The sequence below is a fragment of the Tachypleus tridentatus genome, chromosome 13 (assembly GCF_004210375.1).
Source record: "Tachypleus tridentatus isolate NWPU-2018 chromosome 13, ASM421037v1, whole genome shotgun sequence".
In the NCBI taxonomy this organism is placed as follows: Eukaryota; Metazoa; Arthropoda; class Merostomata; order Xiphosura; family Limulidae; genus Tachypleus; species Tachypleus tridentatus.
Window position 1 is genome coordinate 26,241,649 of NC_134837.1, and position 22,446 is coordinate 26,264,094.

The 22,446-nt window shown below is 34.1% G+C and overlaps 1 pseudogene across 1 annotated transcript in view; it reads right to left on the reverse strand.

Moving 5' to 3' along the window:
• LOC143238080 (solute carrier family 12 member 2-like) overlaps positions 1-22,194 on the reverse strand; it is a 61,156-nt pseudogene extending 38,962 nt beyond the window's left edge. Inside the window, exons 1-9 of the transcript XR_013020398.1 lie at positions 21,678-22,194; positions 11,315-11,395; positions 9,647-9,722; positions 8,630-8,725; positions 7,902-8,041; positions 5,383-5,501; positions 4,962-5,073; positions 3,692-3,816; positions 2,715-2,909 (exon numbers count right to left, since the gene is read on the reverse strand). The product of XR_013020398.1 is annotated as a solute carrier family 12 member 2-like (transcript). The remainder of the gene's footprint in view (positions 1-2,714; positions 2,910-3,691; positions 3,817-4,961; positions 5,074-5,382; positions 5,502-7,901; positions 8,042-8,629; positions 8,726-9,646; positions 9,723-11,314; positions 11,396-21,677) is intronic.
• Positions 22,195-22,446: the final 252 nt, after the last annotated feature.

Genomic DNA, 22,446 nt, shown 5'->3' on the forward strand with positions numbered 1-22,446 from the left:
CATAAAGCTGTAAAACTTGTGAAAACCATAACATTCATTCCTACCACAAGTCTATCAACGTTTAAGCTATATTACCTACATCTACAGCGAACTCTAGCTGCAAGTACAAAATTAATAATTTTGGACCACCACGTGAGTCGGTAGGATTAGAATACTCGACTTGAAATCTGCAGATCGTGACTTCGAATCCCATCACAGAACGTAATACCCCTTCAGCCCTTGGATTGTTATAATGAGACGGTCAATCACATTATTTGTTGGTAAAATAAGGCTCAAGAATTAGGGGTAGAAAGTGTTGGTTCGAAGCTTCCCTCTAGTTTATCACTTCAAAATTAGGGACAAGTGATGCAAGTAGCCGTCGAGTTGTTTGGCGCGAAATTTCACAAAAAAACAAACTTTTGCCTCCCAGTTGTTCATCGATAAATTGTATGCTCATAAAACTAAAAAAACCAGGTATCGATATTCATAGTGAGCACAACAGACAAAATGAACGAAAGCTCTTTTTAATCACCAAGCAACATTATATCAAAGAGATTTTTTATAACTATGTAATGGATATAATTAATTACACTTGTCATAATATGCTATATTAAACCAATTATAAGCACAGTGGTAAGCCTCCAGGCTGACGACGCTACAAACCAAGTTTCGAACGTGTGGTGAGCAGAGTACAAATAGTAATCAGAGATGTCGAGAAAACCCACTTGTATAGAAAGATGTATATGTGTGAAAACAGCTCGTTTGGGTTGAGAAAATTACGTAGAGAAGCGAACAACGTTTTGACCTTCTTCGGTCATCGTCAGGTTCACAAAGAAAGAAGTAACCGACCGGAAGCTGACCACATGTTTGAAAGGGGTTGTGTAACTGAGTGTCGGAATGTAGAGGTAGTGCTTTTTTTTTTTAATATATAATTTTATATTATTTGTTTTATTATTATTATTTATTATATTATTTTTAATATAGGTATATAGGTGTTCCTTAGAATTGGTTTATTTTGGGCTTGAGTTGTTGTATAAGTAAGGCTTCTTTAATTTTGCGTTTGTTTATGTTTGTTTCTTTATTTAGTATTTGAGTGTTTTCTATGGTTATGTTGTGTTTATTTGACTTGCAGTGTTCGAAAACGTGTGAAGGTGACTTTTATGTTCTTTGAATCTGGTTTCCATTTTTCTACTTGTTTCTCAATATAGAAGTCGTGGCAGTTATCACATTGTATTTTGTAAATAATGTTGGTGTGGTGTTTGTCAGTGTAGTTTTACATAGTATAGACCTCAGTTTTGTGCCTGGTTTTGAATAAATTTGGTATTAACTGGAATGTCATATTTTGTTACTAGTTTTGCCAAATGTTGGTTATTTTTCTGCTGATGTCGGGAATGTGCGTAAAAATTTTCTCAACCCAAACGAACCGTTTTACATACATAGAGTACAAATAGCTCATTGTGTATCTTTGTGCTTAAGAAACTAGGCCGATTAAAATTTTAAAGACATAATGTTAATATTATAATGTTCTTCTAAAGAATTAGAAGAGTGTATGGTATTAATATTTTAACAACGTTATGTTCGCCATATCCATTACCATAACGGATAACTACATTGGAAGGAAACTACAGAGTACTTAGTGACATTATTATATCATGTTATATCAGATTGGTATACACAAGGATCGTAAATCAACTCAAGTATATTTAAAGTTCGTTTTTCACAGATATTCAAGACAACTTCTTCCTCGAAATCAGATTTCCAGATTTCTTTCATTTTTTTTAATTCTTGGTGCTATAATAAATTGGTAAAAATACCAGAAGAAGACAAACCAATGTTGTGTCGAAATATGTATACTGTCCCCTCAAAACAAATCATTTCATTATGCTTATAAATCATTTTTACCAACTTATTATTATATTATCATAATGTGTTTCCTTACTCAAGTTTTTTTTGTTAGTGTACACTAACTAATCCTTCATAAAAATAAGCACCCAAAACAAATCAGCATCAACTTTTGGAAAAGACGAATGTCTATTAACCTGAAACGAAACTCTTTTAATGTTTAACTGTAAATTTGAATTTTCCATAAAGACAGAGGTGATATGTTATGGATATTCAAAAGTAAACATGTTTTTTATTTAGAGGAAAGCTCAAAACTATAAAAAACAGGATTGTTTAAATACTGTTTACAGAATATTGCCACTCTTTTAGAAAGTTAGCGTGGAGTTATACTTGGGCTAGCTAATGTATAATTATCTCTCATTTTGAGCTGATAGATTAGAGAGGAGACATATAGCCTACAAGCACCTCCGCCAACGGTTGAGATACTCTTGTCTGAAGAAACAGTAAAATTTGACAAAAGCTCATACAGAACATCTCCGCCCCCACAGTTCAAAGCGCATTTTTGCAACATACGAGAATGAACCATTAATTCACTGATTCATCGTCCAAACACACTGATTACAAGACCACGCCTAGATATCAATGATAGTAGCCGGTTAATACAATGTGTATTAAAATGTGACAAATAAGCTTGGCTCACTATTTTGGTAGTAACTTGAGCCACAGTTACCAGTTTTATTAAACTATCTTTTCATTCAGCAATCAGTAAAAACTGTCATATTATAACTGATATTTACATCTAGCTGGTAAAGCCACTACTGCCGCTAGTAAACAGAAACATTGGTTATGCTATTAACTAATATATTAGACATACTAGACTGAATTGTGCTCACCTGAATATAATTACTCATTCCATAAGCACACGTACGGCCAGCACAATTTGTAAAGTTCCCATTTAAGACGTCTTCAACGTTTCCCGTAGCGTCGCGGACTAACGTAAATCCAAGCCAGATGATGATAAGGATGTAACTTATAGAAGTTGTTATGATGGCAATAAAGGTTCCTTTTGGAATCGCAACAGATGCATCCTGCAATAAACATGATTATTTTGTCTTTACAACTTCTTTCGTTCCAAGCTCACGCAGCAGTTATAAACCGAAAACTTTATATGAAGATTCACTAATGCAAATACAGCTAGATGTACAGTGAAACACGTTACAGCTGATAATCCTGTTTTTCACTTTTAGAAATAGAATTAATCAAACTTGAAAATAGTTCATTCGAACGCAAGTAATTTATAATCTGATCAAGGAGAAAAACTCAATAATGCATGTTTTTTTTTGTCAAGAAACGTAACTTGTTTGAACTCTTATCAGAAATGTTTTTTTTTTTTTATATAAACCACCCTATGACCACCTAACTCCTAAAGTAGTAAAAGACGGTTATATTTTATAATTAATTTCGTTGTTTAACAGATTAATAGCATGTAAAAAATGTTGTATTTTTGCACTAGGAAATATATATATAAGGATATATATACACCTAAGTTTTGGTGGAATTACTTTTAGTCAAAAGTAATTTTACCATACAATAAGGTATATAATACTACCGATTGGTATATTTTGTTCTTGTTGTTATTTTTTTAAAACAACATATATATTCCATTATATATACCACACGCTGACTTGTTTCCTACTCTGTTTAGAACTTAAAAGTTTTAGTTTTTTTTTCTAACTCTCAGACATATTATTGCCAGGTCTTATGAATTTTTAACATGCAAAAGATAAATGCATCTACAAAATAAGTTACTATGTCATTATATTCTGCTTATTAGCCTAAATAATTAATACAGAGAAACAGGAAAACCTACTCTCAGATCTCCAGATATGTTTGCTCCAGCCAAAATTCCAGTAACGGATGGGAAAAAGACAGAAAATACACTGAAGAAGCTCTCACCTCGAAAGTCTGGTCCAAAATTCTTCGTGGCAACCTGCACTGTTGTGCAATCACAAACTCATTAGACGTCCAATAACCGAAAACACGTTGTCATATTTATAATAATATTAAAGATGATAAAACAAGTGGCATTCACAACTGCGTAAAATTTCGTCTTTATTATCATTGTATTTACTATATATCATTTAGTGTGATCACTATACAGTATGTACACTGTATATCATTCAGTGTTCACTATACATGTCATTAAGTGTATTTATTATATATCATTTAGTGTGATCACTATATATCATACAGTATGTACACTGTATATCATTCAGTGTTCACTATACATGTCATTAAGTGTATTTGCTATATATCATTTAGCGTGATCACTATATATCATACAGTATGTACACTGTATATTATTCAGTGTTCACTATACACATCATTAAGTGTATTTGCTATATATCATTTAGTGTGTTTATCAGTTATTGTTGTTTTAGCCCACACCTACACAATGGGTTATCCATAGTGTGCCAATCACGGATATATAAACCTGATTTTAGAATTATACTGCTGAGCCATAGTATGTTTCTAAAATGGCACAAAATACGTATTAAATTAATAACATTTCATGTATTACCTTTGAATTCCATGATAGATGTTGAATTAAAATTAATGTTATTAAATAGATTCTAGCTACAGCTAGGCTGTAGTGATTTTAATACTTATGGAATTTTAGAAAGAAATATATCATAAAGCAGGGAGACAAGTATAGTTTGAATGTTATTACGTACTCTTCGTAGTGGGAACCTGTATTGGGTCAATAAAGGATGGTATGGTTTAAATTATCATTAGTTTAATTATGATGTAAACCACATTCATGTTACTTCTAAACCTCGTTATGTGTAGTGCTTTAGGATCTACAAAGCATATTTTGTAGATTAAATCGTTCATTATATTTTATTAATTAGATCATTCTGAATATAATTATTAATTATACTTGTTCTCAATAAATGCCAAAACTCTCTAACACGTCTGTCTTTTTTATCAGTATACTTGTTTCATGTGTGTGTAAGATTTTATAAAGGTAATTAAAACGTACAAGGATTTATAAGTGTAATATTCTATAAAAGTTACAACGAAATTTGATTTTTGTTGTTGTGTTACAAGCAGATCAAGAAACTTGAGGCCTTCCTTACAGTTCCAGCCAACGAATCCTTTGGCACGTTGTTCTAATGTAGGATTCAAACAAGCGCCAACAAAATAGTCCATCAGTGACATCAAAAGTAGGATCAACAAAAATATCTGAGCCTGTGGAAAGTTAAAAAAAAAAGTGTTTGTGTATATATTTATTAATATCATGATAAGCTCGAACACCCTTTTAATATTTTATCATATAGCTTTTTCTATACGAAGCCTTATGTTGGAAGCATTACAATTTTAAAAAGGTTTCAAGTATTTATTTCGCATTTACGTCGTTCTGAAGACACACCCTAAGCTACCACTAGTTTACATAAAAAATGATCAAACCTTTTCTTGACTTACCCAAAACCTAAACCCAATTTTTTAACAACACGACGTTGATAGCAAACATATAAAACCAGAAAACGTAGAAGTTACCTTGTTTTCAAACGCCATTCCACAAAAGTTACACCAGTCATCAGGATAAGTAACAGAATCCCAGCAACACGAACGTCATTAGTACTGCTAGGGTACTCCACAAAACCAGCATCAAATGTCTGAAAACAAGATTATTGTTTTAAATATAAAATCAGTCACAGTATATTTTGTACTTCTAGGAAAACTTGCTACAAGAGTTAAACAGTGCTCTAAAAGACTAAGTTAAACAAAATTAAATCAGCTCCTGATTTCTCAAACGAAGTAAGTATGTGAAATATTTTTCCTGTCATCAGGCTTCTTATACTTCTACTATTATAAATACATGTTTATTTAAATAAAATTTGTGTTTAATTAAAAATATTTTAAAGAATGAAAATATATTCCCGTTTTTTCCTGTTTAAAATCAGTTCTCCAAACTTCACTTTTTACATTTAAAATCAGCAGCAAATTGAAAGTACTTGGAGCATGGCTGAGAAACGTAACAAGTGACATTATGGAACCAGTCGTAACGTGATTTCTCGTATCTCTGGCCAGCTGGTGAGGATTTGTTTGTTTGTTTTTTGAATTTCGCACAAAGCTACTCGAGGGCTATCTGTCCTATCCGTCCCTAATTTTGTAGTGTAAGATTAGAGGGAAGGTAGCTAGTCATCACCACCCACTGCCAACTCTTGGGCTACTCTTTTACCAACGAATAGTGGGATTGACCGTCACATTATAACGCCCCCACGGCTGAAAGGGCAAGCATGTTTGGCGCGACGGGGATGCGAACCCGCGACCCTCGGAGTACGAGTCACACGCCTTAACGCGCTTGGCCATGCCGGGCCAGGCTGGTGAGGGAGCTCAATTCGTAATTTGAAGGTCGCGGATTCGAATTCTTATTGCATCAAACATGATCGCCCTTTCAGCCGTGGGAGCGTTATAATGTGACGGTCAATCCCACTATTCGTTGGTAAAGGGTTGACGGTGAGTGGTGAGGACCAGCCGCCTTCCCTCTAGTCTTACACTGCTAAACCTGAGACGGCTAACACAAATAGCCATCGTGTAGCTGTGCGCGAAATTCAAAAACAAACAAACAATCATATTTCTGTTGGTTCGTTCGGTATCATAGACATGAAAGTGGTAACCTCTTCAATGAAATATTGAAGAATATTTCTGAATTTTCACATTGAATTTGTTACAATGTCATTAGATACTTTGTATTGTCTTAACATATTGTAGTTATTTTAATTACAAAGGTATATATGTAATGCTAAAAGTACTTTCTTTGTTTCTTAACATGTTGGCTGTCTCTTCTTTTTAACGGGCCACTTACTGGCTATGATACATCAACTACATATACACTTTTCCCAAAAAAGTAATTGTAAAATAACTCGTAGAACCCTCGAAAGTATCAGCAAAATAGGCTTGGTAACCAATGCATTACACAAAATAATAAAATATAATTACTTTCATTTCTCCAAATTTTAATTTATATTTCTGAAATCAGTATTAAAAACTTTATTCAATTTATTTTTCTATTTGCATGAAACAGAAAAGACCCTAAGATAGTATGACTTATTAAAGCACGATTTAAGTAATATTATACGAATTATTTTAGTATGAACGCCAATATGAATTGTATTCCATTCAGCGTTTAAACATGCCCGGCATGGCCAGGTGGGTTAAGGCGTTCGACTCGTAATCTGAAGGTCGCGAGTTCGAATTCCGGTCGTACCAAACATGATCGCCCTTTCAGCCGTAGGGGCGTTATAATGTGACGGTAAATCCATTATTCGTTGGTAAAAGAGTAGCCCAAAAGCTGGCGGTGGGTGGTGATGACTAGCTGCCTTCCCTCCAGTATTACACTGCTAAATTAGGGACGGCTAGCGCAAATAGCCCTCGAGTAGCTTTGCACGAAATTCAAAAACAAACAAACAAGCGTTTAAACATTTTGGTATTAGGAAAAAAAAGATATAATTGGCAATGGATATAGTGAATTTTTCTTCTTGAAGAAACGTAAAAGACCGTAGTCTTTAACGAAAATAAAATACTTTTAATATGACAAGTATAATGGAATACGATACAAAAGTGTACATGCAAAAACTGCTGGTATGGGTAGAGAAAGCACTACGTAGAGGAGCGAACAACATTTCGACTTTTTTCGGTCATCGTCAGGTTCACAAAGGAAGAAAGAGGTAATGCCCTATGGTTAACTTGATCTTTGACCCTTCTCTAGGTGACTGTATACTTAGTTGTTTTTTCTCTCTAATTAGTAGATATCCCCAAAGGCTCAGCGGTAATTCTGAAGGCTTAAGATGCTAAAAACCAAGTTGAGATACTTGTAATGTCCAGAACACACATAACTTATTATATAGCTTTGCGCTTAACAATAAAGTTGGTAAACAATTTCTCTTTCCGCCAACTTGACCAAATTTTCTAAAAGATCTCATCATATATTATATCCATTGTAGGAAACCAGAAATATAGTTTCAAAATAGATGTTATAGATATATTAAAAACAGACATAGTTCTCTATCCACCTGTAATAAATCACGAACTGTTTCGGCAGCACCAACAATGTACATGGCGACTGCTACACAATTGGCAAATGAAAATACAATCCCTATGGAACCTCCAAAAGCTGGCCCTAACGTTCTTGAAATCATGAAGTAGGCACCACCTGTGAAAAAGAATAAAAACTATAACATTTGGAGATTGGATTAAAAATAACACTTATATTGTAATTCACTTTATGATATTATTCCTTTTTTTCTAAATAACATAAGATCCAAAGATGGCAATGTTAATTTATAAAAACAACAATACAATTCTTCGGAAGTTTAATTACGGTACATTTCAATTCTATATTCTTTATGTAAATAGATTTAATAATAAATAATCATTATTAAAATACACTAAAACAATGTATCTCGAACACAAGCAAAATAATTGTTTTAAAATATTTTCGAATGTCCTATTAACAATGACTCTGGTTTATTTTAAATATTTTATGTAGAGTGTTTAATTTAATGGGTTTGTTTGATTAGAACAAGGCCACACTGGGTTATGTGTTCTGTCTTCTGCGGGAATTCGAGCCTCGGACTTTAGAGTTGTTTATCCCTAAACGTTTCACTATCCAGCCGAGTTATTGATTTAATAGCATCTCAAATGTAACACCGTTTTATAATTTTAGTGGTATAATGACTCGTCATAGAGCTAACTAACTTTAACCTCTAGTTAACCTTTAACCTTTGAACACATGCCTCACCTCCTTTTACTTCCCCGTTTGTACAAATAGCAGCCATAGACATTGTAGTAAGAATGGTAACGACTGTAGCTAACAACACTATTACGATGGCCAAACCTGTATACATGAATGATAAAAAGAATGTTAATCCACAAAAATTAAAGCAGTTAGGTCAAAATTTCTAAATATCACCAATTCCAGTGAGAAATATCTTATACAAAACTATCAAAATATAGTATTGTGTTTATCAGTATTTATACTGCATTAAATATAATTATAAAAATTATACTCTGCTTTTCACAAGCACATTGATTTTCCAGCTCCCTCTCTGTTTGTAACTTTTACTACACAGTAATAAGTCATCTACATTATAAGTTCAACTGATTTCTTCTTTCGTCAAAATTCGTTGTAGTAACTACAAAGTGGGTGAAGAAATGTTAAAATGGATATCACTCCTCTTGCATTTTATTATTTTTTAAATACATAATAAAATATCTTCAGCTAATATATTTACTATGATACTTAACGATAATCTATTTGAATACTTGGAAGCACTCAACTGAAACTAGCAGCAACTACACTATCAGTAACCAAAATAAATACGTATTCGAACAAGAAGTAGCAATATCAACATCATATATGTACGAACCAGTTGAATACCTTACAATAGTAACAGTTGAACAATAATAAGGCTTACATTTGTTGGGAACACTTTGCTATTGTTTATAAAATATTGTTTTCATACTCCAGACATGCAAAGTGTTTGATCGGATCAGTCAACAAGACAAGTAAAATTAATTAATTACCTTTCATTTCAATAACATTAAATATTCCGCTTTTTAAAATGAGTTCATATATTGTCAAGCTAACTTAAGGGGTAATGTCCCCAACCCCCATTAACATAAGTTGTACACAGCTTTAACAATTGTCTGACGAGAACACATATTGATACGGCTAACTATTTCTATTTATATTCCTTATTTGGTGAAGCATATAAAACACTTCTACGTGAAGATATATTATTACAAATGCAGATACCGATTCCTGCCTCGGCTGTCATCCATCCCATTCTGAGAAATAACATTACGCCCCAGATGTTGAGAAGGCATCGTAACTGTTAGTTAAGAAAACAAATTTATATATATATATATAAGCACATCAAAATAACACAATATAATTACACTAAATTATTTCTTCTATGACTTTCAACATTCGTTTCGTATATCAGTATTTCTCACAGAGAGTAAATATATATTTCTTTGATGTATTTCATATATTATTTCTTTCGTGCTGAATATTTTGTTTCGTAATGAAACGTACATTTTGTTGTTTTAAAATAATCTCATAATCATGAACAAAAATGTTCAACATTTCTCACAAATGATGTTTTAATGGCTGAAGGAATAAAAATATAAAACTTAACAAAGCACATAGAACAAATTAATTTTATTGAATTATAATGTAATATTAAAGTGCAGAAATACAGTACTACATTGAAACAATTTCTTATAAATAGCCAACCTGCATGAGTTAAATAGCGAGGTCAGAGTATTCTAAGATTCAAATATAAATGTCCATTAATCCGAGCTAGAGTCAAGAGAAAAGATTCAGTAGGAATCGACGCCAGCTTAGTTCGGCTAAATGAGACGTGTAACGGGAGTGACTTTCATTTTAATAACACACCTACACCTAAAAAAGTTTGCTTGTTTTGAATTTCGCGCAAAGCTTCTCGAGGGCTATCTGCACTTGCTGTCACTAATTAAGCAGTGTAACACTAGAGGGAAGACAGCTAGTCATCACCACCCACCGCCAACTTTTGGGCTCCTCTTTTACCAGCGAATAATGAGATTGACCGTAACATTATAACGTTCCCACAGCGGAAAGGAGGAGCATGTTTGGTGTGACGGGATTTAAACCCGTGACCCTCAGATTACGAATCGAGTGCCTTAACCACCTAGTCATGCAGGGCCGAACTGAAAGAGAGGAGCATACCGTTTCTTATCAAGTCTAGAGTCCTGAATCATTCGACTTGCAGCCGGACACGTTGTCTACTTCAGGCTACACCCAGGTTTACGTGATCGTATGTTTTCTAAAAGTAACGTTTTTCGGCAAGGCCTTTCCGATTTTAAAATATATATCCAGTGTTAAAGACTAAAATACTGAAATTTTCATGAGACATCTTTTATGGAGACAATGTGGCCTCGAACCTGAGTCTCATTCTAGTTATTGTCTCAGATAGTTAGCAGTTTTAAAAGTAAAGATCTCAACTATAAATGATTACGTCCAAACAAACAATTTTTCTAGTTTGTGTAACGTTTCAAGCAGACGTCCTTCATCGGGCAATGAAGACCTTGTTACAATGCAATACGGTCTCCATTGCCAAATAAAGGGTGACTGTTTGAAACGTCGTAAAAAATATGCTGGAAAAAAGTTTTCATTTATCTGTGTTAGTTTATTCTTTATTATCATTTATCCAAATTTCGTTATCACTGCTTGCGGGACAACATTCATTCTATAAATTCGTAATTGCACTTTGTAAATACTGAGTTGCGTTTTAATGAAATCAGTCACTAATGGTTAATATTTCCCTTATAAATAACAGAACAAACATAAAAATAATCCCTTCATGAAATACTTGAAAATATCATTACATGTACAATATCTCAAGATAGGAAATGTTTAGTGATGGACAACGTTAATACTTACAAATACACCTCTTATCCATCCAAACTTTACTGCTTCGCTTCCTCCCTCTGCTTGATTATCGCAATCGTACTTCGAAGAAAACTATATGAGAAATACCATACAAAACAATAAGTATCCCATTTTATTTATATAACACTTTAATTGGCTTAGAGCAAAATAAAAATATGCTTAAATTATATGTATATATATTCAAGACTTTTGCTGTGTACGGAATTGCACCAGTTGTGATAAAGAACTGTAAGAGATGTTACCATAGTATATGTATTCTTTTTGGTAGGTTTCCCCAGTGGCTCAGTGGTATGTCTGCGGACTAACAACGCTAAAAACCGAGTTTCGATACCCGTGGTGGGCAGAGCACAGATAGCCCATTGTGTAGCTTTGTGCTTAATTCAAAAACAACAAAACAAAATCTTTTTGGTAGTTAATGATTTTTCTTTTAATGAAGTACCTCTTCGATTTTGGAAGTAATCTGACATTTTTATGAGATTACCTTATTGTTAAAAATTCGATCAGCAAGAACTTAAGATATGTTAAAATGCGAGCAAATAAAAACAAGTGAAAGTTACAATAGCTAATTTGTTTGCAATTAAGCATAAAACTAAACGATGGGCTATCTGTACCAAGGGTTTCAAAATCCGGTCCCCAGCAGTGTAAGTCCGCAGACATACCGCTGTGTGGGACTGCTGGAAAGTATACTCTTCAAAACAAGAAACGCAAAAGGGATATTTTTGTTATTTTAAAGATAAATATATGTAATAACGTTACAAGCTCAGAGTATGTGATGTTACACGTGTTAAGGCACTGACTGTCAGACCAAAATGACAATAAAAGTTGTGCACTTTGAAAACGGAGGAAAACATCGGATTTTTCGCCAAAACGTATGCGTGTCCAATAAATTTGTTTGAGAGATCTGCATGTTCTGCAAGTGCAACATGTGCAAAATCCCTATACAAGTGACGGGTTCTCGGTTTCCATAGCTCAGTGTTAAGCCACCGACACGCAATACAGTTACGTCAAGACTGACTGAAGCGCAACGCAACAACGCCATTGGTCGCTTGGAAGCAGGCGAATCTCGATCAGATGTTGCCAGAGCTGTGAATGTCCACCCAAGCACCATCACAAGGCTATGAAATCGTCACCAACAACATGGATCCACTCGTGACCGTCCACGATCTGGCAGACCTCGTGTGACCACGCCCGCACAAGATCGCTACATCCGGTTACGTCACCTTCGGGATAGGACCACCACTGCCTCAACCATACCAGGGCTGCGTAGGATTTCCGGTCAGACCGTACGCAACCGTCAACGAGATTCTTAGGCCCCATGTGCAACCCATCATGGTGAACGTCAACGACGTTTTTCAACATGACAACGCCCGTCCTCACACAGACCGACTCACCACTGTCTTCTTGAGACACCATAACATCAACGTTCTTCCCTGGCCCTACAGATCACCAGATTTAAACCCCATCGATCATCTTTGGGACGAGTTGGACCGACGTCTGAGACGGCGACAACCTCAACTGCAGACTCTGCCTCAGCTTGCAGCAGCTTTGCAGGCTGAGTGGACAGCCATTCTACAGGATGTGATTTGTCATCTCATTGCTTCCATGGGCAGGAGATGCCAAGCAGTTATTGATGCTCACGGGGGGCATACTCGTTATTGATGTTGAGTGACGTTAAACTTCAACTAATGAACGTGGACTTCGCCTTTGCAGACTTTGGATGTTCAGCAGTGAATGTGTAAAGTTTCACACATGTCGTACAGAACTACCCGGAATAAACTTGTTAATAATATGTCTCAAATTTTGCCTTTTGCGTTTCTTATTTTGAAGAGTATACATAGTATTGTGTAGTGATGGTGCTATAGAACACTTGTAACAATGGCTAGGACTGCATAAACCCAAATACGAACGTTCTTCAGGAAAAAAGAAACTGAATAAAAAATCAGAAGGCACAAAGAACTTGGTGAAATTGTACAACCTATTCGCTCCTTCTTATTTTTTTCAACCTGCGGGTTTTAGTTCCAATCCCATCATTGAACGTTTTCGCTCTTACAAAGCTTTATAATGTGCCGTCAATTCCACTATTTGTTGCTAAAGGGTATCTCAAGAACTGGCGATGGATGGTATTCAATAGCCGCCTTCCTTCTAGTCTACCACGTATCTATTATAGAATAAGGACAGCTAGAGCAGATAACCCTCGTGTAGCTTTGCGCGAAATTTAAAAAAAAAACAACAAAAAACAATAGAAATATGGAGTTTTACTTACTAATCGTATATCAATAAAAAATACAAAGCATAATTAAAAAACTTATTTAGAGGTCTTGAAGAGTGTTACAGATGTAGGTGTATTGAGTGTATGTAAGAAGCTATATTCAGTTGTTAAGTATAAAATATTAGTTTCAGCTTATAAAACTGGAAAGTAACATCCATAAAGTGTAGTAGAACATGATTAAATCCTCATATGGAAAAGTAAAACGAGATAGTAAAATAAAGCATTGTCTTTTCCCATACAGATTTGTCATGCATAAGAAACATAAGACTGGAAATAAAGATCTTTTTTCATTTAAGCACGACTTAAAGATATTTATATCCAAGGTTAATATATAGATATATAGGTAAACACGCAAATCATATATCAGTCTTAGAGCCAAAAGGTTTGTTTTGAAATGAGTGTAAAGCTACGCAAGGGCTATCTATGCTAGTCGTCCCTAATTTAGTTGTGTAAGTCTAGAGGGAAGGCAGCTAGTAATCACCACCCACCGCTAAATCTTGAGCTACTCTTTTACCAACGAGTAGATTGACGGATTGACCGTCACATTGTAATGCACTCACGGCTGAAAGGGCAAGCATGTTTGGTACCACGAGCATTCGAATCCGCGACCCTCAGATTACGAATCGAACACCTTAATCCACCTGGCCATGCCGGGGCCTTTTTAAAGTTTTATAAATTGTTTGGCAAATAATAATTTTATTATGTTTTTTTCACACTTGAGAAATTAACGGTTCACAGTAACTATTTAAATTTAAATCGTCTTGTTTCTAATGCTACTTCCTGCAAAACTCTCAATATTCGTTACTTTAGTGTCGGTATTTTAGTTTATAATGAATTTCATTAATTTCCAGATGTAAGACTCCTTCGTCAAAACAAAACTAAAAAAAACCAATGTTCATGTAGCCTAGAGCAGTAGCCTTGCAGAAATGACGCGAGGTTCATAAGAACCAGACGAAACAGGTTACAACCAGAACTGTCTGTTTAATTTATTTATTTAGACATTTTCTCCTTGTTGTCTATTTCGTATTTTTGCTAAAAGCTAAACAATTGCTATCTCCGCAACGCCGTTCCTAATTTCGAACTAATAGACTGAAGGATAGATAGCTAGTTGAAAGTACCAGCCGCAACGCTTGGGCTACTCTTCTCTGATGAAAAAGAGAAATTATAGACTGTCACTCTTCTAAATTACCCGCATCTCCTGAGTGTAAGGTTACATTTTACCGCAGTGGGGGGTCGTGTTCAATGAACTTTTGGATTCACATTTGGCACGTTAATTAGTTGGTTACGCTCGACCATTTATCCTGGGTAGAAATTCGATATACTGTAGTTGGTCTCCATCTACAAAAGGAAAAAATACTTCTCTTCTTGTACACTATGTTGGAGGAAATTTTCAAATATTTGTTCAACGAATAAAAACAAGTCTTTATACTATTAAGAAGGCTGTACCTCTGTATATGAAAGAATGGAAACATTGTTTCTGTAACCTCATTTCACGGCATTATCAATCAGGCGATAATCAAACATGATTTCAGTTCAATAAAAATAACAAAAACTCGAGAAATATCGTTCCGTTCGAGAATTTTTACTTCATATTTATTTGTTTGTTATTGAGCGCAAAGCTACACAATGAACTATGTGGGCTGTGCCCACCACAGGTTTGTAGACTTACCACATAGCTACTAGGGAGGACTTTCCTTTAGAAATAGACTTTTGAACTATTCATTACATCATTTAAAATACGGTTGAATGAAAACTGGGTACAATGCTCTACAAAAAGCAAAGGGCTTATATAAAAATACTGATACATCATAAAACTTATTCATGTGCATTTGCTGTTGTAATATCTTTACCATTAATAAATAACTTCTCAATCGACGAATGTCCTGGTGGTTATGTCGCTTTACTCGAAATTTTCGGGTTGCGAGTTTGAAACCCATCAACGAACACGGTCACCCTTACAGTTGTAGGCATTATAATGTAATTCAATACCACTTTTCGTTGGTAAAAGAGTAGCCCAAGAGATGGCGTTGGGTGATGTTAACTTGCTGTTTTCCTTCTAGTATATTACTTCCAAGTTAGGACCAGCTAACGCAGATACAAGTTCTGGATCGATACAAGTTTATTACTGTTTCCCTTTTCAAGAGTCGCTAATCATAATTAATTCCTTTGTCCAATAAGATCATAGAATGTATTAATTCAAAATAAAGTATTTTAAAGTGGAAACTATTTTTAATTTGAACAGAACCTGATAAAGTTATCACCAGCTTTCAAAACTGTACACATGTTTCAGCACGAAAACCTGCGCATTTCTGTCTTGGTCTTTCTACATTAAACATATGGCTCAAACAAAAATTTGCACTCGATATAAACCGATCCAAGACACGAATAACAAGCTAAGACGTTGGGGCTACCTCATTTGGAAGATATGACAGTCTAGTTTCAAAACTGTTCTATCATAGGTCATTAGAAGGTTAATATCTAAACAGAATGTCATTGTCAAACACTTTCTGTCTCACAAAAACCGTAAAATGAAGTATGACATAGTTTTAAACTGAATATCACAGTGATGTCGAGAAAACCCACTTGTATAGAAAGATACATATATGTACAAACAGCTCGTTTGGGTTGAGAAAAATTTTTACGTAGAGGAGCGAACAACGTTTCGACCTTCTTCGGTCTTCGTCAGGTTCACAAAGAAAGAAACAGGTAACTGATCGGTAGCTGACTACATGTTTGAAAGGGGTTGTGTAACTGAGTGTTGGAATGTAGAGGGCGTACTTAAATGTTTGAATATATTTATTAATATAGCAAAATAAAGGTGTTCCTTTGTATTGGTTTATTAACCAATAACCAAATAAACCAATACAAAGGAACACATTTATACTTATATTAAAAATAATATAATAAATAATAATAATGAAATAAATAATATAAAAACAGAAGCCGCTTTTACTTATATATGAATATCACAGTGTTATGGTAACCACGAAATTGAAACTTCTTAGCTAAACATCACGGTGCTGTGGTATTCACGAAATACGAAACTTTGTTGAATCGTAATATTGGGATACCCAGTACGCTATATTGTCAGTTTCTAGTTTTACAAAACTTTTAACCTTAAACGAGTAGTTTGTTTGTTTCTAAGCACAAAGTTGTACAATAGTCTACCTCGTCCAAGGCGCAGGTAGCCTAGTTGCTTTGCAACATAAAACGCGAAACCCACACGACAAAAAACAAAATTAAACAAAATTATGGATAATATAATATTGTAACCAGTTAACACAGCTTCAACTGTTGCGTAATGCAATCAACCATAGCATTTTCACGAAAATCCGTTTCAAATATTTAGTAGCATAATGCTACAACCATATATTAGTTATCCTGTGTTGGTGGAGAGATCTGATAAAAAGATAAAGTATTTCTATTTAACATTTTTGTTCTGTTAATTGAGTTCATTAATTAAAAATATTCGTTTCATTATCTGTACAGATTATTACCCTCTCTTTACGAGGTTCCCTGCTGGGACAGTGGAAGGTCAACGGATTTACAATACTAACATCAGGGGTTCGATTCCCATCACCAGACACAGCAGATAACCTATTGTGGTTTTATAATTGTATAAGATTCACGTCGTAAACTTTAATTCGTATGGACAGTATATTAAAGTTATAACTAATGTATATGGCACTACCAACTTTAAAGTTATAACTAATAGTAAGTATGGCACTACCAACTTTAAAGTTATAAATAATAGTAAGTATGGCACTACCAACTTTAAAGTTATAAATAATAGTAAGTATGGCACTTTAAAGTTATAAATAATAGTAAGTATGGCCACCAACTTTAAAGTTATAAATAATAGTAAGTATGACACTACCAACTTTAAAGTTATAAATAATAGTAAGTATGACACTTTTAAGTTATAAATAATAGGTAATTTTAAGAAAAAGGTTGTGTATAGTGTAATTATTTTTACTTCTCCAAAACTAACTCCTCTCAAAAAAAATCAAAATTGTTTTAATGTTTAAAATCATTTTAAACATTGTTTTCATCATATTGGCTTTAGGGTTATGAATACTAACCTGATGAAGGCATTGATGATCGCTTGAGTTTTCAACCGATAATTTAAGGAATCAATACCGACAATACAAGGAATCAATACGCTTCTATTTTTAACACTAAGTATTTGTCGTCAATTTATTTACGCTTTATTTACTTATAAATATATATGTGTTTGTTTATAACCTATATAATTTACCCTTATTTTTGTTTAGAAGTTACTAATAACACTAAACGCACATTGTAAAAGTCTATTACTTAAAATTTTTATACTTTAGATATTTCTCACAATGCCAGAGATAAATATTTACACTCCTATATGGAACTGAAGACGTAATGAAGCTTTATTTTTGTAATAGACATTTGTAATAAATATCTTCAAATAATATCTAACAGTCAAAATCCCAATGTAAACTACCTTGTAAAACGTACTTTCAATTTTAAGGTCGATTATCTTTCAAATTTCGACACATTTGACCCTCGCTCGTGTTACATAGAGCGCCCTCTGATATTAATCAAAATAGCTATTACTCTGTTCTAGAGTCGTTCAGAACTTCTTTATCCAATAGAATTTCAGAAACAATACTATCGAAACAGATTTTAAACATGCAAACATACTTTAATTTCGGAAGCTATTAATAAAGCTATTATCAACTTTTCAGAGCTTATATATCCCGGAGTTTATGACTTCAATACGAAATGTACATCTTTATAAAGCTTCTTGTTGAAATCACAGCCTAAGTAAAGCTATTCAACAATTTATGTTCTCTAACAACTCTCTTTTCTTTAGCAGGTATTGTATTGCTTGGAAGATCTATCTTCACCAAGTCACACTTTATGATCCAACACATTTAAATTCGAGACAGTCTAGACTGATTGTTTGATGTTAAAGACAAAGCTACACAATGGCAGTAGCGTATTTAGGTAGAGGCTAGAGGAGGCTTAGCCCCAGGACCCATGGTCTTAATGAAGGCACATTCATAATTTTATTCTAGGTAAAATTACATGGGTCTCAGAGCCCATAAAATTTTATTGGCCCCTGGGCCCCACACAATCTTAAATCCACTACTGTGAGTGACAATGAGCTAACTGTGCTCTGGCAATCACAGGTATCGAAACCCGGTCTCTAGCTAGGTAAGTCCGAAGACATATCGCTGTGCCACTGGGGGAGAAAGACAGTCTACTTTTGCAATAGCTATATCATAGATAATTAGAAGCTTAATCGTTCAACGTTTTTTTAAGTTAAATCTATGGTTTTGGTTTCATATAAAATAATTGATATTTATTATTTAATATTTTATATTTAATATTTCTGGTTATGATAATTGCGAAAATGCAACTTTAAAGCGTGTTTTTTCACAGCATACATTTAAATTATTACCCTTCCAACATCTTTAGGTTTAAGTTGATGATGTGGGTGTATTACATCGTGATTAAAAACGTATACAAAACAAGAGATATGTTCCTCTTTCTCTCAAATACCTGTAAGGAGTAAATCAATTTTTCGCTCGTTTTCCTTATGATGTTTTTGGCTCGTTGAGAAAATTCCGACGAATTTACGCATTGAAAATCCATCAACCTGGGCTTCAGACCTCTCTTTTATGAAAACGTAAATTCAAGATTTAACAAATCAATGGTATTTTTCTCACCGTTGTAACTCGTTTTTGTAAGCTGGACTCACTTTCAAAATTATAATATACTACAATTACTGGTCCGGCATGGCCAGGTAGTTAAAGCACTCAACTCGTAATCTGAAGGTTATGGGTTCGAGTCCCCGTCACACCAAACATGCTCGCCCTTTCAGTCGTGGAAGCGTTATAATATCACGATCAATCCCACTATTCGTTGATAAAGAGTAGTCCAAGAGTTGGCGGTGGGTGATGATGACTAACTGCCTTCCTTCTGCTCTTACACTGCTAAATTAGGGACGGATAGTACAGATAGCCCACGTGTAGCTTCGCGCGAAATTTAAAACAAACCAAAACTACTAATATTAGATACTCCAAACATTACAGAATACATTAATTACATCAGGTTACAGAGTACCTAAAACCACTTCCTCAAAGTTCATGCACAATTGCTCAAATACAAAAACAATACCAGATAGATTTCTACATAGTACAATAAAATATTTTGACAAAAATTGGTGAAAAAATGAGTTGTTATACGAACTAGACAGATATTGCATACATGATGAAGAGAGAGCTAAACACCTCTCCCCGTTAAATTTGTACATCAGATCATTAAGATAAAATCATTTAAAATTATAATAATAATAGTAATAATAAAATAGAGCTAAAATAAAACAGGCCATCTACGTTCTAGACTAATTTAAAAAAAAATGATGAACAATATAAATGGACATTGCTCTGAAAAGGACCGGTTTAAAGTTGATATTATTACTAATTAATCAGTCCATTTCAACAATGTATTGGAAGGAGGAAGAGGTCTGATGCACCTGACTATCCTGAGTATACAAAATATATATACCCAAACACCAGAGACAGTCAGTCAGTCGTACGATGATTAGATAACCGTTTACAATGTATCATCCTATCGCACTGTCATGAAGTTTTTAGCGCATTTCTTTTTAAAATATACAGCCTCCAATGGCTCAACAATGCAAAAAAAAAAATCTGTTTGTGATACCCGTGGTGAGCACGCGCATATAGCCCACGTATAGCTTTGTGTTTAACAATAAATATCAGATACAAATAATAATAAATTGAACATTCAGCGTGACATATCCTTTTGTTATTAGTGGTTACCATTTTTAGTCTTGTAATTAGTACTTACTGTCACCTGAAAACTGTGGGTTGGGTTGGATAGCCTGAAATAAAAATTATTCTATAAAGAGGTAAAAATTAAAATTGTATTACATATTTGAAGTGAGTAACTAAACAGCTTTCAGTACATTCTATCTTTACCTGGTTCATCACAGTCAACTTAAACATCAATCATAGGTTTCCAAAATTAAATGAATGTTTAAAAGGCTGAAATCTTCCTTAGGTAACCATTTAGGAATCGCTATTTTTTTTCTTTTTTTTTTTTTTAAGTTTAAGATACCATAAGATTATCCCCCATCTTCGCTAGTAAATTAGCGTTAACCTGAAGGCATATAAAACTAAAAATCAGGTTTTCATTCGAATGGTGGACACAGCAAAAATAGCCCATAGTGCAGTTTTGTTCTTAACAACAAACAACAAGCCCTCGATTTAAAAACAAATATGAACAAACTTTGTACACATGTGTCATTTACTGATATTTTGAGCCTACTAACAAACTAACTTTCAGCTCTCAGAATTCTCGAGTACCATTTTGAACTACATTTTCCTCATTCCCTGAGCTTAGCATTTTGTATAGATATTTTACGAATGAAATTTCGCGTAATTTTTAGTCTATGTAAGTAAAACCTGTCAACGGAGGTTTAAAAAATGCAGATTTTTAATAATGTAACTGAATAGCTCACGAAAATAGCTGTCGAATATGTTATTACCGATTAGATATAGTTGGCGATTTAGAGTATAGGCTTAGCTCTATATTGCTATGTTTTAAGTTACGTATCTGGAGAGTAATTTCATCTGTAATGTTAATGAAGTTTTCATTACTTTAGTTGTTTTTAATATAGGTAAATACTCACAACGAGACATGAGCCAGGTATCCTTGGATTCACAAGAGTACCTTAATCACTAAGCTAAGTTTGTAAAAGAAAACAAAAATATTTGTTTACCATTTTGACCAAATGACAGTTTTCAGGGCCAGACCTTGATGAAATCCATTCGACCAATACCGTGATCACAAAGTTTTATAAATAACCGATGAAGCTTTAGCTAAACGTATGAGGTAATTGTTCCTCGGGTCTCAAGAATATTGATTTTTTTCTACTTATATATGAGATATTCCAACCCATTCGTTTTAAAATAAAATTAAGTTCCGTATTTTTAATCATTTTCACCAAAATTATCCTGTCTTTTGGAGTCATTGAACAATACAGCATGTTCTTAATCAAAGGAAAAATCTACTTACATAACTATTCGCTGGCACAGTACGGAGTTCATCTAATGTAGGCCTACTAATTGCTCTATCGACAGAATTAAGGTAATGTTCGACTCTGGGGATAGCATCGTGGGTCGCATAATGATTAGTTAGTATATCATGTTCTAAAATAGGGATAGTGTCCCCACTCATGATCTTGTTGGCAGGTTGAGCATCAGGGTCACGACTCCGTCGTCGAACTCCCACGAAAATCTCTCTTATGGACTTAGTATCCAAGGATTCGGTGTCATCAGGACTTCTACTTTGCACTAATGGATTTTCATATGCATAGGCAAGATTCGCAACGTTAAACCTCGATTTTTCATCAGACAAAGATGTCTGCATCGTGAAAAATGGTTTGTTTCGAAGATATTAATATCAGTTTTGTTTCCACTGTCGTGTTATTCAACTTTTTTCAAAGTGAAAAGAACGTGTATGTCTTTATATACCAAACCTCTCTGTTTGAATGTAACTTAACGCCATCAAGAAAAGCTGTATTATTATCGAATGCATCATACTTCAATTATTTGATTATATATATATATAATATATTGATTAACCACGCCTTCCAAGAACTTGTCCAATGAAAAGAACCAATAGACAACTAACAAAATGACATGATTAACGTCTAGGAAGGTGCTTGTACACATCGCTAAAAATGCTTACTAAAGCATCAATTTCTATGACATACGCTGCTTTAATATCACATGATTTGCACTTTTAATATCTGAAGCTGACATATTCGTGAACATTTAATGTT